At 47.2% G+C, this 24,733-nt stretch overlaps 1 long non-coding RNA gene across 1 annotated transcript; it reads left to right on the forward strand.

Moving 5' to 3' along the window:
- The first annotated feature begins 2,158 nt into the window (after positions 1-2,158).
- LOC106992769 (uncharacterized) lies at positions 2,159-23,678 on the forward strand. The gene is made up of 4 exons (XR_001438813.3): positions 2,159-2,400; positions 10,496-10,561; positions 22,052-22,217; positions 23,056-23,678. It is a non-coding gene; the product is annotated as an uncharacterized LOC106992769 (long non-coding RNA).
- The last annotated feature ends 1,055 nt before the right edge of the window (positions 23,679-24,733 follow it).

Below are 24,733 nucleotides of genomic sequence, written 5' to 3' on the forward strand. Positions count from 1 at the left end.
AAAAAGTTGGTCTCATAGAAGTTTAGTCCTAGAGGTTGGGGAGGACAGTGGGGATGGAGGGAGACTGGTCAGCAGGCACGAAGTTACAGTTGGATAGTTCTGGTGTTCCAGTGCACTGGCCAGAGTGAAGAGATTTTACTGAACGCATGGGGTAGAGAGCCCAGAAGTGCCACACCTTAAAAATAGGATTAAATTAGCCAGAGAGGATAGCCTATTCCAGACTAATCCTGAGTTATCTTAAAACCAAGGCTTATATGCCCAGGCCCATTGGCTCACGCCTGTAATCCCAGCGCTTCGGGAAGCAGAGGCAAGAGGATCGCTTGAGCCCAGGAGTTCGAGACCAACCTGAGCAATATAGTGAGACCTCATTTCTACTAAAAATTACCAGGGCATGATGGCTTGCACCTGTAGTCCCAGCTACCAGAGAGACTGAGGCAAGAGGGTCACTTGAGCCCAGGAGTTTGACACTTCAGTGAGCTATAATCATACCACTGTACTCCAGCCTGGGCAATAGAGCAAGACTCCACCTCTTTAAAAAAGATCAAAATGATCTGCATGTAAATTAACTGCCTAAAAATGTTTCGGTGCTCTTTGAGAGGATCACAACAAACTCCAGCAACCCAAAACATACATTTCACAATGTCTGACATCCAATAAAAAATTACATGAAATAGGAGAAAGAAGGAAAAGGCGACCTTTAGCCTGGAGAAAAATCAGACAGTATAAACTGATACAGCAATGACAAAGATCACAGAATTTTTCCTTTTTTTTTTTGAAATGGAGTCTCGCCCTGTCGCCCAGGCTGGAGTGCAATGGTGCGATTTCAGCTCACTGCAACCTTCGCCTCCCAGGTTCAAGAGATTCTCCTGCTTCAGCCTCCTGAGTAGTTGGGATTACAGGCATGTGCCACCATGCCTGGCTATTTTTTTCTTTTCTTTTTTTTTTTTTTATATCTTTAGTTTCACCATGTTGGCCAGGCTGATCTCGAACTCCTGAACTCATGATCCAACCGCCTCAGCCTCCCAAAGTGCTGAGATTACAGGCATGAGCCACTGCGCCCGTCCTCAAATTTGTCTTTTAAAATGACCCCCAAATAACAGTCCCTGATGAAATTTCAAAGTGGGATTCTGTTCTGTTCTGTTCTGTTTTGGCAGGGTCTCACTCTGTTGCCCAAGGTGGAGTGAGTGCAGTGGTGCTCACTGCAACCTCGACTTCCCAGGCTCCAGTGATCCTCCCACCTCAGCATCCCAGGTAGCTGGGACTACAGGCGCATGCTGCCACACGGCTAATTTTTGTATTTTTTGTAGAGATGGGTTTTGGCCATATTGCCCAAGCTGGTTGTGAACTCTTGAGTTCAAGCGATCTGATCTGCCTGCCTCGGCTTCCCGAAGCGCTGGGATTACAGGTGTGAACCACCGTGCCCAGCCTGAGATTCTGCCTCTTCTCCCTCTTGGTAAACTGATTTCATCTAATGTTGCATTGTGGTCAGCTTGCGGGTCAGCGGACAGCGGCTGCAGTGAGCTTAGCACCTGGTTGGATGGAAGCTCCACCCTTTACACACCAATGCCTGACATTGTTTAATTCAGGAGCAACGTCGTCTTCTACAGAAAGCGCTCCCGGACCTCCTGGACTAAGTAGGTCAGGCTCCTTAAGGGTGAAGTGTTCTCTCTGCCCTGTTCTTTCATCCTGGCCATTTATCACAATTTATTCTGTCTCCCTCAAGTCCAAGAACTGGGGCCAGGTATGTCCTTGAATCTCCAGCAGGAATCACAGTGTCATTGATACTGTGACAATCGGGGTGTCATCGATAAACATTTGTTGAATGAATGGATGCATACTTGAAAAAAATGCTGTGGGTATGATATTCGGTTCCGGGCCAGGTGCGGTGGCTCACGCCTGTAATCCCAACACTTTGGGAGGCCAAGGTGGGAGGATCACTTGAGGTCAGGTATTCGAGACCAGCTTGGCCAACATGGTGAAACCCCATTTTTACTAAAAATACAAAAATGAGCTGGGTGTGGTGTTGCGCGCCTGTAATCCCAGCTACTCGGGAGGCTGAGGCAGGATAATCGCTTGAACCTGGGAGGCGAAGGTTGCAGTGAACCGAGATTGCGCCACTGCACTCCATCCTGGGCGACAGGGCGAGACTAAGAAAAAAAAATTCGGTTCTGAACAAATTTCGAGTCACTGACAAAGCTGCGGCATCCAGCAGAGGGCGCGCCAGGCGCCAGCACCAGGCTGGAGGACGCCTGGCTCAGCCCCAGGCCGGCTTCCGGGAGCCCCGCTAAGTGCAGGGGGATACCCCGTCCTTGGCGGCTGCTTGCCTTTCTCCGTACTGTCCCTGTGAAGGTCAAGATCTATAACGTTGAGAGTCCCCAGACATACGATGGGAGAGTTGCAGTAAGTACTCTTTAAATCCCCTTTCACCCTTGAGAGTCTACCATTTTCGACGTTTTCCAGGCGATTTTTACTCTGGTCCAGAATAGGTGCGTGGTAATTCCTGACTTTCGCCACCGGAGGGCACTCCCGGCCCTCGCTTCCCTGCCCCGCGCGCGGTCTGCAATCGGCTGGGCTTTTAAGCCTTTCTGGGCTCTGGCTGGTCTCCCAGAGAATCTAAACTCAAAACGCTTGAGAGACACACCAGCCTCCGGCAATCCCAGAGTGTGCTGAAGTCCCCATCGTCCTTCCCTGGAATGTCAGTGAATGGGGAAGCCTTCCCTTTTTACTCACCGCCATCCTCCCCTCCCAGGCGTGGGGAGACCCGGCGCTGGGGGGCCCTGAGCAGGTTCCTCACCTGCACCGACCCACATCTTTGAAGTTGGAGTGCGTGGAATGGGCCTCAGTGGCACACCCCAATCTGGGGACACATCAGAACTTTTTTTTTCCCCCTTATTTTGTTTTTCTTTTGAGACGGTCTGGCTCTGTCGTCCATGCTGCCGTGGGGCGATCACGGCTCACTATAACCTCCACTTCCCAGGCGAAAGCGATTCTCCCACCTCAGCCTCCCGAAGTGCTGGGACTACAGGTCCAGGCCACCACGTCTGGCCCATTTTATTTCTAAATGGCTCATGCCTATAATTCCAACACTTAGGGAAGCCAGGGCAGGCGGATCACTTGAGCCCAGGATTTTGACACCAGCCTAGGCAACATAGTGAGACCCTATCTCTACAAAAGATTTAAAAATTAGACGGGCGGGCTGGGCGTGGTGGCTCACGCCTGTAATCCCAGCACTTTGGGGGACCGAGGCAGATGGGGATCACCTGAGGTCCGGAGTTCAAGACGAGCCTGGCCAACATGGTGAAGCCCCATCTCTACTAAAAAAAAAAAAAAAAAAAAAAAAAGACCAGGCGCGGTGGCTCACACCTGTAATCCCAGCACTTTGGGAGGCCAAGGCGGGCGGATCACGAGGTCAGGAGATGGAGACCATCCTGGCTAATACAGTGAAACCCTGTCTCTAATAAAAATATAAAAAAGTAGCCGGGTGTGGCGGCGGGTGGCTGTAGTCCCAGCTACCTCAGGAGGCTGAGATAGGAAAATGGCGTGAACCCAGGAGGCAGAGGTTGCAGTGAGCCAAGATCACGCCACTGCACTCCAGCCTGGGCGACAGAGCGAGACTCCGTCTCAAAAGAAAAAAAAAAAAAAAAAAATAGCCGGGCGTGGTAGCAGGCAACTGTAATCCCAGCTACTCAGGAGGCTCAGGCAGGAGAATTGCTTGAACCTGGGAGGCGGAGGCTGCAGTGAGCCGACATCGCACCACCAACAGAGTGAGACCCTGTCTCAAAAATAAATAAATAAATAAATTAGCTGGGCGTACTGCCATGTGCCTGTAGTCCCAACTACTCAGGAGGCTGAGGTGGGAGAATAGCTTAAGCCCAGCATCAAGCCTGCAGTGAGCTGTGATTGTGCCACTACACTGCAGCCTGGGCAACAGAGCAAGACCCTATCTCAAGAAAAAAAAAAAAGGAAAGAAAATATAGGCTAAAATTCTATTTTTTTTTTTTTTTTTTTTTAATTTAAGGTTAGGGGCAGGCATGGTGGCTCACGCCTATGATTCCAGCACTTTGAGAGGCCAAGTCAGGATTATTGCTTGAGCCCAGGAGTTCAAGACCAACCTGAGCAATATAGCAAGACCCTGTCTCTATTTTTTAAAATTAATTAATTAAAAGTCAAATAAAATGAATTTAAGATAGCCACTAACAAGATAATATGGAACTACAGTCCTCAGTATCTGAGGAGGCACTGGTTCTAGGACTGCCATACCAAATCCGTGGTATCAAGTCCCTTATATAAATTGGTGTAGGCCGGGCATGGTGGCTCACATCTGGAATCCCAGCACTCTGGGAGGCTGAGGCAGGCAGATCACCTGAGGTCAGGAGTTCAAGACTAGCCTGGCCAACATGGTGAAATCCCGTCTCTAATAAAAATACAAAAATTAGCCGGGCATGGTGGTGCACATCTGTAATCCCAGCTACTCGGGAGGCTGAGGTGGGAGAATCACTTGAACCCGGGAGGCAGAGCTTGCAGTGAATCAAGATTTCCCCACCGCACTCCAGCCTGAGCGAGACTTCCTCTCAAAATAAATAAATAAATTGGTGTAGTATTTGCATATAACCTACATATACTTAAATCATCTTTAGATTACTTATAATACCTAATACAATGTAAATGCTATGTAGATAGTTGTCCTGCTGTATTGTTTTTTATTTGTGTGATTTTTATTGTTATATTTTTTCCTGAATATTTTTGATCTATGGTTGCTTGAATCCCATGGAAATGGAGGGCCAATTGTACTTGGCAAAAAGAGAAAAAAATACTTGATCAGTATAGCAAAGAGAGGGAAAGAAAAACCAGAAAACAGCCTGGCCCCGTGGCTCACGCCTGTAATCCCAGCACTTTGAGAGGCAGAAGCAGGCGGAAAATGAGGTCAGGAGTTCAAGACCAGCCTGGCCAATATGGTGAAACCCCATCTATACTAAAAAATACAAAAACTAGCTGGGTGTGGTGACCCACACCTGTGGTCCCAGCTACTCAGGAGGCTGAGGCAGGAGAATCACTTGAGCCCAGGAGGCGGAGGTGGCAGTGAGCCGAGATCATGCCACTGCACTCCAGCCTGGCAACAGAGCAAGACTTTCTCAAAAAGTAAAATAAAATAAAAAAGCATTTTCAAACATATCACTATCACAATACATTTGAATGGATGAATCTCTTCTATTACAAGACCAAAAAAATGTTTAAATCATGAGACTCATAAGTTCTTTTTTTTTTTTTTTTAGATGGATTATTGCTCTGTCACCCAGGCTGCAGTACAATGGTGTGATCTCGGTTCACTGCCACCTCTGCCTCCTGGGTTCAGGTGATTCTTCTGTCTCAGCCCCCCGAGTTATTGGGATTATAGGTGCCCACCGCCATGCCCGGCTAATTTTTTTGTATTTTTAGTAGAGATGGGGTTTCACCATGTTGGCCAGGATGGTCTCGAACTCCTGATCGCAGGTGATCTGCCTGCCTCGGCCTCCCAGAGTGCTGGGATTACAGGCATGAGCCACTGCGCCTGGCCAAGATGCATGAGTTCTTAAAGTGAAAACGAAGCGTCCTTTTTTGCAAACAGTCTGATCAGGGAAGGCAAGGTTAAGTGAAATATACATTTTCACTTCAATTTTTCATTAGTTCCTTCCTCCATCATTTTGTTACAGTGCCTAAGTGTGCCAGGCATGGTATTGGGTACCAGGGGTTCAGAGATGAATTGACTAAAGCTTCTCTAAGTGCCCCCCTCCCCAGTAGGAAGGATATCTGTCTTGACCAGAGTTAAACCCAGAGACAACCAAGGAGGAAGTCTCGGCCTTCTCACCTGAGCCACGCTCAGCCTCTTCCACTCCCAAAGGCCTCCTGCTCCTTCACCTTCAGCCCAGCCCATGCATCTCCCTTGATGCGAGACTCACCCAAGATGAGACGGAAACAGTCCCGACACACAATCAATCCTCACCTTTCCGACTTTTCCTTTTGGCACACAACACAAACACTCCGGGTTTGCCCTGAGGCATCTGCAGGGGCAGGGCCAGGGGAGCGGAGGCTGAGGCTCCTCCGGGTCTACTTTCTCTGAGGAGAGCAAACACCGTTTGCCTTTGATACTTACCAAGGTCACTGTGGTTGCTCCCTGTGGAATGACAGTGGCAGCGTCCCCGAAACACTGGCTCCTTCTCCAACCCTCACACATGCATTAAATCCCAAAGGTGAAAGGAGAGGGCTCAGGGCACAGTGCTTATCCCACCACATGCCAAGAGGGGCTGGGTAATCCTTCTGGGTTTGTTCTCCAAAGCCCGAGTTGGGGAAATGGGGACTCTTCAGACAGGGTTACCTTTGTCTGTCCCTGTTCGTTTATGTGAGAGCAGGTTTGTTCTGCCAGGCTGAGGCCCCAGGCCCACCAGCCATCAGCTCCTTGTGGAGGTTGGGTGTGGGAGTGCCCCTCTGGGGACTGAAAGCCCTCCCATCCCTGAAGCTGGGCCTATCTGGGGAGTGGGGGCAGGCGAGCTCCATCAGCCACTGAGGAGAGAGGGCCTGGTCAGGGCCCTGCCACAGTCATTCCACAGGGAGTAACACACAGTTCTCTACTAAAAACACAAAGTTCACCAGGTGTGATGGCACACACCTGTAATCCTAGCTACTCAGGAGACTGAGGCAGGAGAATTGCTTGAACCCGGGAGGTGGAGGTTACAGTGAGATGGCACCACTGTACTCCAGCCTGGGCAACAGAGTAAGACTCCGTCCCCCCGGCCCGAAAAAATATACTGGGCTGGCAGGGCGTGGGGGTTCACGCCTGTAATCCCAGCACTTTGGGAACCTGAGGCAGGTGGATTGCTTGTGCTCAGGAGTGTGAGACCACCCTGGGCAACATGGCAAAACTCCATCTCTGTAAAAATTTAAAAATTATCTGGGTGTGGTGGCATGCACCTGTAGTCGCGGCTACTCAGGAGTCTGAGGTGGGAGGATCATCTGAGCCTGGGGATGTTGAGGCTGCTGTGAGGCATGATTGCATCACTGTACTCCAGCCTGGGTAACAGAACAAGACCTGTCTAAAAGAAAATACTGACATTAAGCTGGGCACAGTGGCTCATGCCTGTAATCTCAGCACTTTGGGAGGCAGAGGTGGAAAGATCACTTGAGGCCATGAGTTCAAGATCAGCCTGGGAAACATAATGAGACCTCATCTCTACAAATGTTATTTTTACTTAGCCAGGCGTGGTGGTGTGCACCCATAGTCCTAGATACTCAGGAGGCTGAGATGAGAGGGTCCCTTGAGCCCAGAAGGTTGAGGCTGCAGTGAGCTATGATTGTATTATTGCACTCCAGCCTGGGCAACAATGTGAGACCATGTTGCCCAGGCTGGTCTGGAACTCCTGGCCTTGAAAGATCCTCCCACCTAGGCCTCCCAAAGTGTGGGATTACAAGCGTGAGTCCCTGTGCCCGGCCTCCAGGGGCTTCTTGACAGAACAAGCATCCTGGAGTAGGGGTGGGGGTGGCCATCCTAATTACAAAGCATCCCTCCTGGGTCTCTCTGAAGCGCTAAAGCCAGGTGAAGACCCCAGCTCTGCGTCTTGGCCCACAGTGGATCTTGAGAGGGGTCCCTGGGAGTTCTCATCATCAATAAGACGTTCTATAACTGGAGGACTCCAGTCACCTGAGAAATGAAGAAATGGGTCAGAGGACTCGACAGGGATGGGTGGGCCAGCGGTGCCCCCAGCTCTGCACCACGTGATGGAGCCTCTTTTGCATTTGCAGCTCCCTCCCCGGGGCAGAACAGGTCTGTTTGTCTTCCCAAACCTCAGAGATGCCAAGAACGAAGGAAATCTGATACCCCTAAGGCAAGAACTGTTCCAGCCCTGTGCTGCCAACAGGAAGCCTTTGCCCATGCCCAAGAGAGAGGGCAGGTGAGAGGCCCCCGCCTCAGGGTTCCCACCAACCAACCAGGGACACCAGGAGCCATCTGCCATGTGGTTCCCACAGCAGCCAGCAGGGGGCAGCCTGTCGAAGACTTCCTGGGGCCATGTCGTCCTGAGTCGTGCAGGTTCCCACAGGCCAGCACCCAGTGTGGAAAACAGCATGTGGTAGCAGGGGGTTAGGTGTCCGGCATGAGCCAGCCTGGCCTTTACCTTTTGGGCTCTTTTCCTGTCTAGCCCGCCCAAAATATGGAAACCTTAACAGCAGACGTGGGTTATGATGTCAGAGTTTGGGATATTTTAGAAGGGGTCTTGTTATGTTGCCCAGGCTGATCTTCAACTCCTGAGCCCAAGCGATCCTTCCACCTCAGCCTCCTAAGTAGCTGGGACTACAGGCGCCTGCCACTGTGCCCAGCTTAATGTCAGTTTGTAGCTTCACAACTTTGCTTTATCCTAATTTCTGAGCAATACCCAATCAGCTAGGCCTGGAGCACCATCCCCACACTGAATTTCTCCCTCTTTTGGATATTTTATGGACATTAAAAACAAGCATGGGCTTCCAAAGACACCCACAAGCTGGGAGAAAACATTTTAAAAAACAAACCACAGACTGGGAGAAAAGATTCACAACCTACATATCTGGTAAAAGACTTGTATTCAGAATATATAAAGTACTTTTACAACTCACTCATTAATAAGACAAACATCTCAACCGAAATGGGCAAAAGATTTGAATCAACATTTCATCAAAGAAGATATGTGGAAAGTCACTAGAGACATGAAAAACGCACCCCATCAGCAGCCATAAGGGAAACGGCCCTTGAAACCACAGCGAGATGATACCATTTCCACCCCATTGGAGTGGCTGCAGTCCAAAAGGCTGACCATACCAAGACTTGTGAGCATAGGGAGCAAGGCAGGCTCTCATGCGCCGCTGTTGGAAATAGAAAAGAGCGCAACCACTTTGGAAAACAGTTTGGTAGTTTCTTTTTTTTTTTTTTTTTTAGATGGAGTCACGCTCTATTGCCCAGGCTGTAGTGCAGTGGCATGATGTAGGCTCACTGCAACCTCCACCTTCCGGGTTCAGGCAATTCTCCTGCCTCAGCCTCCTGAGGAGGTGGGACTATTGGGATACACCACCACGTTCAGCTAATTTTTATATTTTTAGTAGAGACGGGGTTTCGCTGTGTTAGCCAGGCTGGTCTCGAACTCCTGACCTCAGGTGATCCACCCACCTTGGCCTCCCAAAGTGCTGGGATTACAAGTGTGAGCCACTGCACCCAGCCAGTTTCTTAAAAAAATTGAAATGTAACATTTAGAGCATACACTATCCCATTCTAAGGTAATTAATCACCCCCTTTCCCCCACACAAAAAAATGTATGAAAGCATATGTCCAGGCCAGGTGTGGTGGCTCACGTCTGTAAGCCCAGCACTTTGGGAGGCCGAGGTGGGTGGATCACTTGAGCCTGGGATTTTGAGACCAGCCTAATATGGTGAAACCCCGTATCTACTAAAAATACAAAAATTAGCTGGGCATGGTGGCGTGCACCTGAAATTCCAGCTACCCAGGAGGCTGAGGCAGGAGAATTGCTTGAACCCGGGAGGCAAATGTTGCAGTGAGCCGAGATCACGCCACTGCACGCCAGCCTGGGCAACAGAGCAAGACTCTGTCTTGAGAAAAAAGCACATGTCCACACAAAGACTCAAACACAGAGACGAAAATTTCCACAGCAGCTTTACAAGTAATAGCCCCAAAACAGAAAACAACCGCAATGCTCACCATGAATAATGAGTAGATAAGCAAATTGTGGACTATCCATCCAATGGACTACTGCACAGGGACAAAGAGGAACCACACACACACATATACAGACACACAAATATACATACACACATATACACACACAAATATACACACAAATACACACACACAAACATATACACACATATACACACACACAAATATATACACACATATACACACACACAAGTATATACACACATACACACAAATATACACACATACATACACATATGCACACACACACAAATATACACACAAACATACAAATATACATGCACACAAACATACACACATATACACACATATATACACACACACAAATATATACACACATACACACACAAATATACACACATACATACACATATGCACACACACACAAATATACACACATATATACACACACAGAGATATATACACAAATATACACACATACATACACATATGCACACACAAATATACACACACATACATATATGCACATATATACATACATACACACATATACACATACATATATACACACATACATATACACACATATATACAAACACACACCTATACACACACACATATATATTTCTAAATACAGTTGGCCCTTGAACAACATGGGTTTGAACTGCATGCCTCAGCTTATACACAGATTTTTTTTCAATAAAAGAGACCCTGAGTGTGCCTGCCTCTCCTCCCGCCTCCTCCACCTCTTAACCCTCTGCCTTCTCTGAGACAGTGAGACCAACCTCTCCCCTTCCTCCTCAGCCTACTCAATGTGGGAGACAACCAGGGTGACGACTTTTGCAATGATCCACTTCCACATAACGAATGGTAAGTAGAGCTTCTCTTCCTCACAATTTCCTTGATAACGTTTTGTCTTCTGTAGCTGACTTTATTGTAGGAAAGCAGTGTGTAATACACAGAACCCACCAAATATGTCTGCTTTCTAATCCCCTCAAGAATTAGAATGAGTGGATTGTTTGGCAATTGTGGAGTCCCAGGTTCCAGCAAAGGAGCTGAATGGTCTTTTAAAATGTTTTTACTTTTAGTTTTAAAAATCATTTGGCCAGGCGCAGTGGCTAATGCCTGTAATCCCAGCAATTTGGGTGGCTGAGCCAGGTGGATTGTTTGAGCCCTGGAGTTCGAGACCAGCCTGGGAAACATGGTGAAACCCTGTCTCTACAAAAAATACAAAAGTTAGCCAGGTATGGTGGTGCACACCTGTAGTCCCAGCTACTTGAGAGGCTGAGGCAGGAGGATCACTTGAGCCCAGGAGACGAAGGCTGCAGTGAGCCGGGATTGTGCCACTGCACTCCAGTCTGAGTGACAGAGTGAGACCCTGTCTCAAAAAAAAAAATGATTTGTATTTATTTCACTGAGCATGTCTCATGGTTCATCCACATTGTCTCAGGTGTCAGAATTTCCTCCTGTCGAAGGCTGAATAACACTGCGTTTTCTCTATACCCCGTGTTTGATTTCTCCATTCATCTGTCGACAGACACTTGGATGGTTTCCACCTTTTGGCTGTGTGAGTGATTCGGCTATGAACACGGCACGCCACTAAAATTTTGATTCTAGGTGTTGTTATACCACAACAAATGGCTGGAACAATGTTGCGCCTCAATAAAAATGTATTTTAGGGGCCGGGCGCAGTGGCTCACACCTGTAATCCCAGCACTTTGGGAGGCCAAGGTGGGCGGATCACCTGAGGTCGGGAGTTCAAGACCAGCCTGACCAACATGGAGAAACCCCATCTCTACTAAAAATACAAAATTAGCCGGGCGTGGTGGTGCATGCCTGTAATCCCAGCTACTCTTTGACAGCCAGGCTGGAGTTGCTGTGGCAGGACTATAGCTCACTGCAGTCTCCACCTCCTGGGCTCAAGCAATCCTCCCACCTTAGTCTCCCAGGTGGAGGGGACTACATGCACCCCCCACCACTCACAGCTCAAAATATGTGTTAACTGACTGTTTACACTATAGGCAAGACTTCTGTCAATAGCAGGCTGTTAGTAGTTAACTGCTGGGGAATGAAAAGTTATATTTGGATTTTTTACTGTTGGGGCCACCCCTAAACCCCTGCATTGTTCAAGGGTCAACTATAGTATGTATATATATTTACATATTTTTTCTTAGAAGGTCAAGGTTGATACTGTATATATGCACCAGAGTAACCATAATTCTCCCTCCTCTTTTGCCTTTACTTTTAAATAGATTTGGTGCTCACCTCGACCTTCTGCACTTTTCCCTGCCTGCTCTTGTTTATGTGGACTGACCTCTGGATGGTACTGTCTGGCACAGAGGGGCTTTGTTTCTTCAAGAGATCATGAGGCTGCATTCCCTGAGAGTCTGCAGGTCGCCTGACCTTTGAAGGAAGGCTTTGCTGAGGAACACTTTTTAAAACATAGTATAGTCATTTTAAAAATACATTTTCTTTTTCTTTTTTTTTTTTTTTTTTTTTGAGATGGGGTTTCACTCTTGTTGCCCAGGCTGGAGTATAATGGTGCATTCTCAGCTCACCACAACCTCCACTTCCCGTGTTCAAGTGATTCTCCTGCCTCAGTCTCCTGAGTAGCTGGGATTACAGGCATTCACCACCACGCCTGGCTAATTTTGTATTTTTAGTAGAGATGGGGTTTCTCCATGTTGGTCAGGCTGGTCTTGAACTCCCGACCTTAGGTGACCCGCCCACCTCGGCCTCCCAAAGTGCTGGGATTATAGGTGTGAGCCACTGCGCCCAGCCCCTAAAATACATTTTTATTGAGGCGCAACATTGTTCCAGCCATTTGTTGTGGTATAACAACACCTAGAATCAAAATTTTAGTGGCGTGCCATGTTTATAGCCGAATCACTCACACAGCCAAAAGGTGGAAACCATCCAAGTGTCTGTCGACAGATGAATGGAGAAATCAAACAGGGGGTATAGAGAAAACGCAGTGTTATTTAGCCTTCGACGGGAGGAAATTCTGACACCTGAGACAACGTGGATGAACCTTGAGACATGCTCAGTGAAGTAAGCCCGTCACAAAAGGACAAACACTGCACGATATCACCTTTTTTTTCTTTTGAGACAGAGTCTTGCTCTGTCGCCCAGGCTGGATTGCAATGGTGCAATCTCGGCTCACGGCCACCTCTGCCTCCCAGGTTCAAGCAATTCTCCTGTCTCAGCCTCCCGAGTATCTGGGATTACAGGCACACGCCACCACGCCTAGCTAATTTTTGTATTTTTAGTAGAGATAGGGTTTCACCATATTGGTCAAGCTGGTCTTGAACTCCTGACCTCAGGTGATCCACCCACCTTGGCCTCCCAAAGTGCTGGGATTACAGGCATGAGCCACCATGCCTGGCCGCATGATGCCACTTACACGAGGTCCCTAAAGTAGTCAAATTCAGAGAGACAGAAGTAGAACGGTGGTTGCCTAGGGCTGGGAAGGGGGGATGGAGAGTGGGTGTTTAATGGGTAAGAATTCAATTTTACAAGATAAAAAAGCTCTGGAGATCTGTTGCACAGTCATATGGATGTACTTAACACTGCTGAAATGTACACCTAAAAATGGTTAAGATGGTAAATTTTACCTGTAATTTACCATAAATTAAAAAAACAAAAGCAAAACCAAAAAACTTAGTGGCATAAAGCAGCCACCACCACTGTGTGATGTTTCTGTGTTCCCTGGTCAGAAGTTTGGGCACAGGCAAGGTTGCTCCTCTCTGCACTAGGATGTCTGAGGCCTCATCCGGAGGTGACCCTAGTGACTAGGGCTGGAAGGACTGGAGACAGATAATCTACTTCCAAGACCACGCTTTTACTCACGTGTGTGGCACCTGGGCGGGGATGGCCCAAGGACGGGCTCTTCTGGGCCTGTTGACTGGAGCCCTCCATGTGGCACTTTCAGCATGGCAGCCTTCAAGCAATCAGATTCCATTCGAGGTGGTTCAGAGTTCCAAAACAAGTGTCCCCATCAGGCAAGGCCATGTGGCCTTTTATCACCTAGTCTCAGAAGTGACAAAGTCACCACTTTTATGAATTGCTTCTTTACTGCAATGTAGGTACTTTAACAAACTTCAGCATCAACAGTGAAATGTTATGTGTATGCCGGTTACTTACCCCTTAACTCAGTATGTATCAAGAATGCTGCTAGGGTTGGGCATGGTGACTCATGCCTGTAATCCCAGCACTTTGGGAGGCCGAGGCAGGTGGATCACCTGAGGTCAGGAGTTCAAGACCAGGCATGACCATCTCTATAAAAAATCAAAAATTTAGCCAGATGTAGTGGTAGGCACCTGTAATCCCAGCTACTCTGGAGGCTGAGGCAGGAGAATTGCTTGAACCTGGGAGGCAGAGGTTACAGTGAGCCGAGATTGCACCACTGCACTCTAGCCTGTATAGCAGAACGAGACTTGGTCTAAAAAAAAAAAAAAAAAAAAGAATATATTCTAAAAACCCTTATAACTCAACAGTAGAAAGATAAATAAACCAATTTAATTTAATTTATTTATTTATTTGAGATGGAGTCTCTCTCTGTCACCCAGGCTGGAGTGCAGTGGCGTGATCTTGGCTCACTGCAACCTCTGCCTCCCGGGTTCAAGGGATTCTCCTGCCTCAGCCTCAAGAGTAACTGGGACTACAGGTGCCCGCCACCATGCCCGTATAATTTTTGTACTTTTATTAGAGACGGGGTTTGGCCATATTGGCCAGGCTGATCTGGAACTCCTGACCTCAGGTGATCCACCTGGCTCAGCCTCCCAAAGTGCTGGGATTACAGGCGTGAGCCACTGTGCCCGGTCAAGAGTGATTTCTTAAGGAAGTACTTGGTATTTTTCTGGAATGATGAAAAAGTTTTGAAACTAGAAAGAGGTGGTGGTTGCGCAACACTAGGAAAACTCTGGATGCCACTGAATTGTACACATCAAAATGGTGAATTGGAGCCTGGTGCGGTGGTCTGGAACTGTAATGCCAGAGACTCAGGAGGCTGAGGTGGGAGGATCACTTGAGACCAGGAGTTCAAGGCTGTATTGAGCTATGATCCTATGATCAGGCCACTGCACTCCAGCCTGGGCAACAGAGCAAGATCCCTGACTCAATTAAAATAAAAAATATATATTAAAAAACAAGAGAATGCATAGGCTCCAGGGGTATCAGCCACTATCATATCAGCAGGGTCTCACTCCAGATGTGGCTAATACAAGTCTTTCTGTGATCCATAGCTTTATCAATAACCTAAACTTGATTTGCTAATTAGCATAATGATATCTTTTTTTTTTTTTTTTTTTTTTTTTTTAAAGAGACAGGGTCTCTCTCTGTCTCCCAGGCTGGAGCATAGTGGTGCAATCATAGCTCATCACAGTCTTGGACTCCTGGGCTTAAGCAATCCTCCTGCCTCAGCCTCCTGAGTAGCTGGGACTACACGTGTGTGCCATCACTCCTGGCTGATTTTTTTGGTAGAGACAGGGTCTTGCTATGTTGCCCAGGCCTTATTATTGTTTTGTAAGAGCTTCCCTTTCCTTTAAGATTCTGGATACTTTGATACGTTTATTGAAGATACCTTCTCTAAGTGTACATAATTAAATTAAATCTTGAAATACACTTTCTTGGAACAGACTGCTCTTAACTGAAACTGTAAGTAGGTGAATGTTTTGCTAGGGATTCTGAAAAAGTCAAACCGTCCCTGCTCATCTCCAGACCCACTGGGCCTTTGTCTAAGGATGTCACAGGCCATAATTCCCAAGCAGCAGCCACATTCTTACAAAGGCTGAGGACCTGGGTTCCGCGTTCTGCGGGGGAATCTGCTTAGGAATATAGGAGGAATTTGGGACTGGGTGAGGGAGTGTCGGAGTTCTCTAAGAGGGAGGGGCAAGGATGGCAAGGAATGAAGGGGAGGAAGAGCTGAACCACACAGCCAATTTGGAATGGAAGCAGTTGCTAAGGCCAAGGTTTTCCAAAAATCAAAATGGAAGTCATTGTCAGGCAGCAATATGGCTCCCTGCTGTTTCCAAACCACCCTGACTGCTGTGGGCTTTTGAAATCATGAAGGGCTGAGTGGCTGTCTCCATAGCAGGGATGTGGGTGAAGGCTGCAAGGCGCTTCCTCCAAAACTGGCTTAGTCTGTGCCTGCAGATATGAAAGGGGTACACAGAGGATCCCTGGCGGCTGGAACCAATTTCCCCCATCCCCAGCCACCACCTGTGCTGAGCCTGTAGCAACCGGGACACAGCAGCAGAGTGCCATTCACTGAACATGGTTAGTGCCATTCACTAACCGCTTTACAGGCCATCGATCGTCACAACATCCTTCTAAGTCTTGTCGTTGGTATTCTTTCATTTTTTCTTTCTTTTTTTTTTTTTCTCTTTGAGATGGAGTCTCACTCTTGTCGCCCAGGCTGGAGTCTGGTGACACAATCTCAGCTCACTGCAACCTCCACCTCCCAGGTTCAAGCGATTCCCCTGCCTCAGCCTCCTGAGTAGCTGGGATTACGGGCACCTGCCACGACGCCTGGCTAATTTTGTATTTTCAGTACAGACAGGGTTTCACCATGTTGGCCAGGCTGGTCTCAAACTCCTGACCTCAGGTGATCCACCTGCCTTGGCCTCCCAAAATGCTGGGATTACAGGCGTGAGCTACTGTGCCTGGCCCGGTTGGCATTATTTCTATTGCATATATGGGGAAATTGAAGTTCAAAGAAGTTAAGTAACTTACTCCAAGTCACATAGCCTCTGAGTGACAGAGCCAGGATTTATATGATTCCTCTTCTTACCCCTCTGTGCCCATGACAGAGGGCTCCTGGTTGTGTCTAAAGGGAAAAGCCAGGATAGTTTATTATTACCAGAACTCAAAAGGTTAATTTGTCCTGTGCTGTATATTAAAATTGTCAGAGAATTTGGGGAATTAAATGAAGTATCATCTCCCCAAACTTCCTTAAGAAATGCTCCCATCAGCAGGTGCCTAGCACGAGGCAAACCTTTTAACTTTGAACGTGACCCCTCTCTACAAAGGGTAGGCAGCCCTACCCACTACCACAAAATTCCTGCTGCCCAGGACCCAGACTTGAACAATAAAAGACATCTGGGGCCAGGCACGGTGGCTTACGCCTGTAATCCCAACACTTTGGGAGGCCGAGGTGGGCAGATCACCTGAGGTCAGGAGTTCCAGACCAGCCTGGCCAACATGGTGAAACCCCATCTCTACTAAAAGTACAAAAATTATCCAGGCATGGTGGTGTGCACCACCATGTCCCAGCTACTCTTGAGGCTGAGGCAGGAGAATCACTTGAACCCGGGAGGCAGAGGTTGCAGTGAGCCGAGATCACACCACTGCACTCCAGCCTGGGCCATGAGAGCGAGGCTCCATTTCGCCGGGGGTGGGGTGGGGAGGAAGACATCTGGGAACTGGAACTGGTGGGTTTCATTTATTTAGACCCTAGGCCTAGCATCCCTGGAGCCTGGCTCAGATTTTTGTGAATCTGAACACCTTGGCGGGAAGGGAGGGAGTAACGAGGGGGGCAGGTTTCAGAGGAGAAGTAGTGGTGGCCAGAGATGAAGCCTGAGCAGAGCTGCTCGGTGGTGGGATGTCCTCTCCAATGAGGGTTGAAGGAGAGGCAGCAGCTGCTCCGGTTTGCCTTCTGGGCCTGAGCTATTCCACGAGGTTGCCGCCAGCTGCACGTGGCTATCAGGTGCTTGAAATGTGGACAGTCTGATTGAGATGAGCAGCAAGTGTAAAATACACCCTACATTACAAAACCTTGGCGTGAAATAAAGTAATGTAAAATATCTCGTTAATATTTTTATACTGATTACATGTAGGGATGTTGGACATATATTAGATTAAATGAAATGTTATTAAAATTAATTTCACCTGTTTTATTTTTCTTCCTTTACTTTTAAAAGCATGTGGCCACTAGAAAATTTTTCTTTTTTCTTTTTTCTTTTCTTTCTTTTTTTTTTTTTTTTTTTTTTTGAGATAGGGTCTTGCTCTGTTGCCCACGCTGGAGTGCAAGGCACGATCAGGGCTCACTGCAGCCTCGACCTCCTGGGCTCAAGTAATCCTCCCACTTTGGCCTCCCGAGTAGTTGGGACTACAGGTGTGTGCCACCACACCTGGCTAATTTTTAATTTTTTGTAGAGATGGGGTCTCACTATGTTGCCCAGGCTTGTCTCAAACTCCTAGACTCAATCCATCCTCCCACTTCAGTCTCCCAAAGTGCTGGGATTACTGGTGTGAGCCATGGCACCTGGCCCAGAAAATTTTCAATTCAAAATTACAAATGAAATTGCTCATTCTAAGGCCAGGTGTGATGGCTCATGCCTGTAATCCCAGCACTTTGGGAGGCCAAGGTGGGTGGATCACCTGAGGCCAGGAGTTTGAGACCAGCCTGGTCAACACAGCGAAACCCCATCTCTACTAAAAATGCAAAAATTAGCCAGGAGTGGTGGCAGGTGCCTGTAATCCCAGCTTCTCAGGAGGCAGAGACAGCAGAATCGCTTGAACTCGAGAGGCAGAGGTTGTAAGTGAGTCAAGATTATGCCATTGCACTCCAGCCTGGGCGACAGAGTGAGTCTCTGTCTTAAAAAAAAAAAAGAAAGAAAAGAAATAGTTCATTCTATTTCTGTTGGACAGCGCTGTCTTGGACCAGTCCTTCCTGCCTGTGTGAGTGAGGGGAGGACAGGTGGGCAGAGGGCTGAGCTCCTTCAGAGGAAAGCGTTGCCTCCTGTGTTCCCTCCAGGTGAGAGCTGTGTGCAGGCCTCTGCAGAGAAGGGGAGGAGACAGCAGAATCACCCCAGGGGCTGGAACCAAGAGTTGACTGACCGGATGTCGGGACAGACGGCTGGGAGGATGGAGCTTCCTAGGGCAGTGCCAGCCCCTGAAGGGCATGGGTGGGGACAAGATGGGGCCGGGCAGGTTGTCTTCTGATAGCCATGCCCAGGGCTGTGGGGGTGGGGTCTGCTCTCCCTCCCTCCAGCCCTGTAGGATTTTTGCCGCTCCTGTCGGGTGAGGAATAAGACTGATATTTTCTTTCTTTTGGAATCCTTTGTTGGTCTCTTGATTCTCTGAGCCTGTGGGCAGCTGAGCCTACCCAGGGAACTCAGGTCTGAACTAATCGGCCCCCTGGGGGTGCTCCCTAGCAAGTCCCTAAAGTCCCCCGGCCCCAGCTTGCCCCCCAGACCACAGACATGGATGACAGGAGCCACAGGGGGCTTTGGGAACCAGGCCTCACCTGGGGGTTGGAGCCTGTGGGTCTAGGCCTGGCGCCTGGAGTCTGAGGTTTAAAAACTCCCCCGTTCTTGATGCCTGATTCTCTGATTCTCTGCCAGGAATTTCTCCGGCAGCTGTGCCAACACAGGGGTTCCAGGGCCTCTGCCAGGGGGTACCTTTGTGTCTGGCTTGCTGGGATTCATTTACACAATCTGGCTAATAAAAGAGATGGGGAGAAATCCATTTAGCTAGTGCCTGGGGCTATCCACTGGGCACTAGCAGCCAAGCCGGGGAAAGTTGTGTAAGTGTTTCCCAAACGTAAACAAAGGCTTGAAACTTGCCCTTGCGGAGACATCCCTGGAGAAAAGGTGAAGTCATTGAGGGCTATCTAGAAACATCTATAGGGAAAGAATTAGAGGAAAGGACACAATTGTCAGAAGAGGCTGGCAAAAAAAAGTGAGGAATTCCACGCCTACAGCCTCTATTGTTTCTGTTGTAGCCCTCAATTCGCTGTTAGACCCCCTCACTTTCTGCTGGTCATGATTTAAATGTCAGCTACTCCATGATGCCCCTCCTGGTCATTTTACCTAAAATTACAACGTGCCCCATCACTCCCGACAGACTTCCCTTAAACGCTTTTCTGACTTATTTTTATCTTAGTGCTTATCAACTAAGATAGATTTTTATTTATCTTGTTGACTATCCATTTCCGCCATTAGAATGTGGGCAGGGATTTTGTATTATTTTGCTGGTACTGGGTTCATACTTGTTTGTTTGTTTTTTGGAGACAAGGTCTCACTGTGTCACTCCACCACTGCACTGTGCTGGAGTGCAGTGGTGCAATCATACATCACTGGGGCTTCGATCTTTTAGGCTCAAGCAATCCTCCCACCTCAGCCTCTGGAGTAGCTGGGACTAAAGGAATGCACCACCATGCCTGGCGAATTTAAACTTTTTTTTTTTTTTTTTTTTTTTGGCAGAGATGAGATCTCGCTATGTTGCCCAGGGCTGGTCTTGAACTCCTAGGCTCAAGCAGTCCGCCCACATTGGCCTCCCAAAGTGCATGGCAAGCCACTGTACGCGGTCTAGCTTTCTATTTGTTGATTGAAGCAATGGATGCACGCCTGAATATATGAGATTTTTCAACTTCCAACCCAAAAGCCGCTTAGGATGGGAGTCCACCCCCTGTTCTTTGCAATACTCTGTGGGTAATAAAAGATAGGAATGACCTTGAATGTCCACCAACAAGGACAGGTTAGTTAATGTATGCTACACACAGAGAACAAAATACTCAGCTGCCAATAAAAGAAATAAGATTAGTGATTCCTCAAAGTGCTCCACGTACCTCTGAGAACTATTTTCATAATACTAAGACAGTATTTGCCTTTTTCAATGTGTTGACATTTGTACCCATGATGCAGAAGGAATGGTGGGTAAACCTGACATCGCCTCAGCCTGAATTAAGGCAGTGGCATCAAACTGTACCAGGAGTTATTGTGTTCTTCACCATCATACAGTCCTCATTTTTAAAAAAATTAATTGCATTTAAGAATGTCCTTGAGGTTGGGTGTGGTGACTCACACCTGTAATCCCAGCATTTTGGGAGGCTGAGGCGGGAGGATTGCTTGAGCTCAAGGTTCCAGATCAACCTAGGCAACATGGCAAGACCATGTCTCTACAAAAATACAAAAATTAGACAGGTGCATGGTGGCATGTCTGTAGTCCCAGCTACTTGGGAGGCTAAGGTAGGAGAATTGCTTGATCCTGGGAAGTTGAGGCTGCAGTGAGCCATGATCACAACACTGCACTCCAGGCTGGGTGACAGAACAAGACCTTGTGTCCAAAAAAAGAAAAAAAATATACCCTCAATGAAGCAGGAAAATAGTTTTTAATTTTATTAAATTTTGAGGCTGGGTATGTTGGCTCATGCTTGTAATCCCAGCACTTTGGGAGGCCAAGGCAGGCGGATCACTTGACATCAGGAGTTCAAGACCAGCCTGGCCAACATGGCGAAACCTCGTCTCTACAAAAAATAAAAAAAAATAGCTGGGCGTGGTAGTGCATGCCTATAATCCCAGCTACTCTGGAAGCTGAGGCCTGAGAATTGCTTGAACCTGGGAGCTGGAGGTTGCAGTGAGCCGAGATTGAGCTACTGCACTCCAGCCTGGGTGACAGAGCCATACCTTGTCTAAAATCAGTTAATTAATTTATAAATTTTGATCCTTATGTACACACCTTTTTAATATTTGGTGTAATGGATGGAAAGTGAACAGAAAGCCCTTGGGCTGCAGATCAAAGTCCATTACTCATCCTGAGAAAAGCATGTGTGCTGTTGTTTATGAGCTGAACTAGCTTCCCTTTCAGGGAACATCAGTTTTGCCTGGAAGCACAGCTGACAATCCATGGCTATTCACAGCTGGGCATTCAGAGACACTTTCTAGAACAATGAACAAAGTGAGCCTGTCACTTCAAGGTAAACAATTGATAGTACTTTCTAATAACAATAAAATGTGAGCTTCAAAGAAAAACTAGAATTTTGGGCCGAGCATGATGCCTCTTGCCTGTAATCCCAGCACTTTGGGAGGTGAAGGCAGGAGGATCACTTGAGCCCCAAGTTCAAGACCTGCCTGGGCAACATAGTGAGATCCCGTCTCTCTTTCTCTCTCTCTCTCTATATATATTTAAGTAGCTAGTTGTGGTGGCACACACCTGTAGTCCCAGCTACTAGGGAGGCTGAGGTAGGAGGATCACTTAACCCCTGGAGTTTGAGGCTGCAGTGAGCTATGATCATGCCATTGTAGTCTAATCTTTGTGACAGAATGAAACCCTGTCTTTAAAAAACACAAACAGGAAAAAATAGACTAGAATTTTGGAAAACTTTAATATTGTGTAAGTAAAATGTGTCAACACAGCCAATGGTACAAAAATTTGCATAGGTTATGGATCTTAAATGTGCAAGACAGAGCAACAGATTTTTCTGAAACAGAGTATGTAAAGTTTGTTCATGTACTTTCAGTGTCCACATTGCAACTAAACCTCAAGAAACCCCCACTTGTCTGAGCTTTGCTGTCATATCAAAGAAGAATAGCCACCGTTATCTGAAAAGCCTATTAAATGACACCTCCCTTCTTTCAGCTATATATCCAACTGTATTTCCAGCGATCTGTGGAAGATTGGATTTTCTTCACATACTTCAAGCAAAACAAATTGCAACAAATCAAATGCAGAAGCAGATGCGATATCCAACTATATTCTACTAAGCCAGATGTAGAAGACATTTGCAAAAGACATTTGAAAAAAGGTAAAACAGTGCCTCTCTTCTTATCAATATTATTTATGTTAATATATAATGGCTTATTATTATATTTTTAAACTAAGATTTATGGAGATACAATTCACTTATCATAAAACTGATCCTTTTTTGTTTTGTTTTGTTTTTGTAAAAGTCGTCATTTTGAAGTGCACAATTCAGTGGTTTTTGGTGTATTTCCAGAGTTGTAAAACCATCATCACTATCTAATGTCAGAATATTTACAATTTAAAGAGGCACCGCAGGAAGAAACATGAAAAGAAAACTCTGCACCAAAATGAAGTGCTTAACAATGTTTTATTTATTTACATTTATTTATTTATTTATTTATTTATTTACTTGAGATGGAGTCTCACTCTGCTGCCCAGGCTGGAGTGCAATGGCGTGACCTCAGCTCACTGCAACCTCTGCCTCCCAGGTTCAAGTGATTCTCCTGCCTCAGGCTCCTGAGTAGCTGGGATTACAGGCACCTGCCATCATGCCCAGCTAAGTTTTGTATTTTTAGGAGAGACGAGGTTTCACCATATTGGCCAGGCTGGTCTCAAACTCCTGACCTCAAATGATCCACCTGCCTTGACCTCCCAAAGTGCTGGGATTACACACATGAGCCACTGCACCCAGCCATGACATGAAGTGCTTAACAATGTTTATAAAAGTCAAAACCCTTTGCTCTAAAACAAATCAAAATCCTGAAATTTTGACTTGTTCAAGAAATAAGTTGACAATCCAAAAACAAGTGGGAGGGAATACCTCCGGGGATGAAACAACCCCGGGGTTCTGCTCTTCCTTTCTGGAATTTAGTTCACTCTGACTTCTTTGTGACTTGCAGGTCAGACTTTCCCACAGGACTCAGAGGCCTGTACTGACCCATCAGGGCTGAAAGAGAAATCTTTTCTTGTCAAGATGCCACAGAAATGGACTCAATTCTGCAGGGATTTGAGACTCAAATCCCCATTCCGACTCAATTCTGCAGGGATTTTCAGAGGGCGGGCAGGCAGATTATAATATCCAAAAATGGCCACAATTTCTCCCTGGAGAGGTAGGGGTCTATGATCCCTCTCCTTGAACTACGGTCCCTCCCCTTTGTCACTGGCTTGGCCGATAGAGTTCAGCTATGTGACTTCTGAGGCTACATCACAAAAGGTGATACAGCTGCTACCGGACTCTTCTTCTTGGAAAGCCCACCCTTGGAGCCCAGTGACCACGTTGTGAGGAAGCCCAGGCCACATGGAGAGGCTACATGTGGGTGTTCCAGCCAACAGCTCCAGTGAAGGGCCCAGCTGGAGCCGGCACGGATCCTAGGACACGTGAGGGAGGGAGTCTGAAGGTGGTTCTTGCCTCCAGCCTTAGCGCAGCCCCCTGCTTTTTATAAGTGTATTAGAGCAGAGATTTCCCCACAAAACTCTGCCCAAATTGGACATCTGTGAGCAAAATAAATGTTTGAAGCCGCTACATTCAGGGATGGTTTGTTACACAGCAATAGAACTGAACAAGAAGTCTTGGAGAGAAAACAATGATTTTATTTTCCCTGGGAAAGGCAGAACCTCCTGTGGCCACCCCAGAATGTTAGTGAAATAAATGAGCTCATGGGATGACACAGACAAAACATTTTCAGCTGCTCTACAGCAAAAACATCCGCCCTCCGCTCTTCTCCACAGTAGACAAGAACTTTCATTTTCTGATAACAGTTTGATATGTTCATGGTAGGAAATTCAAAAAAAATGAATTTTTTTTTTTTTTTAGATGGAGTCTCACTCTGTCTCCCAGGCTGGAGTGCAGTGGTGCCATCTCGGCTCACTGCAACCTCTGCCTCCCGGGTTCAAGCAATTCTTCTGCCTCAGCCTCCCAAGTACCTGGGACTACAGGTGCATGCCACCACACCGGGCTAACGTTTGTATTTTTAGTAGAGATGGGGTTTCACCATGTTAGCCAGGCTGGTCTCGAACTCCTGACCTCAGGTGATCCACCCACCTCGGCGTCCTAAAGTGCTGGGATTACAGGCGTGAGCCACCGTGCCTGGACACAAATGAGAATTTTAAAAAATGGAAATGAAAATTATCTGGACTCTTAGCATTTACAACTGTTAATAATTTGCCCCCTTTAGTTTTTTTTCCCCCATAGATAGACATTTGTTTTACAAAACATGGGTCATATTTGCACAGTAAGATTGATATTGGCCCATCATTCACCAAGCATGTTTTTTGTTTGTTTGTTTGTTTGTTTGTTTGAGACAGGGTCTCTGTCGCCCAGGCTGGAGTGCAATGGCTTGATCTTGGCTCACTGCAATCTCCACCTCCCAGGTTCAAGTGATTCTCCCACCTCTGCCTCCCAGGTAGCTGGGACTACAGGCACATGCCACCATGCCCAGCTAATTTTTGTGTTTTTAGTAGAGGTGGGTTGTCACCATATTGGCCAGGCTGGTCTTGAACTCCTGACCTCAAGTGATCTGCCTGCCTCAGCCTCCCAAAGTGCTGGGATTACAGGTGTGAGCCACCACAGCCAGCCCA

The sequence above is a fragment of the Macaca mulatta genome, chromosome 12 (assembly GCF_049350105.2).
Source record: "Macaca mulatta isolate MMU2019108-1 chromosome 12, T2T-MMU8v2.0, whole genome shotgun sequence".
In the NCBI taxonomy this organism is placed as follows: domain Eukaryota; kingdom Metazoa; phylum Chordata; class Mammalia; order Primates; family Cercopithecidae; genus Macaca; species Macaca mulatta.